Consider the following 620-nt stretch of genomic DNA (forward strand, 5'->3'; position numbering starts at 1 on the left):
GTGGTGTTTCTTTCTTAGCCAGACTCTTCTCCCCTTGCTTTATGGACTCATCAGTGAGGTGAATTAGAAGATCAGCACTCCTGTAAATCTTAGGCAGTGCTCTGTGTACTCTTTTCCAACCATGGTTGCAGAATAATTAGTGTTCACCTCTCTGGCCAGCCACTATGTTTGAAAAATAAATCTTTATTTGTATTTACTGGTATATAATGTCATGGATGGTGTCCTCATTAGTGCATCCCTAACCCTAAACTAGGGTTAGAAAGGTGGACCCTGTTAATAAGTAGTCATTAACTGAGGCCAGACTACAGATGGAAATCTCAGGGTGTGACTACATAGCCCTGGATTTCATGTTGGTCCCTGTCATGGTGGCCTTGGTAATCTGAGCAAATTCCTTCTTCCCACTGAACCTGAGTTTCTATATTTGTGAAAGGAGAATAAATATACTAATTTAATAAGGAGATCCTGAGGATTAGAGATAATGGGTACAGATAGCCTACTATCTATATAGATAGAATACTATGTGGTAGGTATCAAATGATAGGAGTTACAGTTGTCTAATCACTAATGCAAATAGCTCAGCTGTTATCATTCCTCCCTGACTCCAGGGCATGTATAACTTA

Source organism: Heterocephalus glaber, unplaced genomic scaffold (assembly GCF_053883595.1).
Source record: "Heterocephalus glaber isolate CG9 unplaced genomic scaffold, H.glaber_assembly_v1.0 deba00001690, whole genome shotgun sequence".
Taxonomy (NCBI): Eukaryota; Metazoa; Chordata; class Mammalia; order Rodentia; family Bathyergidae; genus Heterocephalus; species Heterocephalus glaber.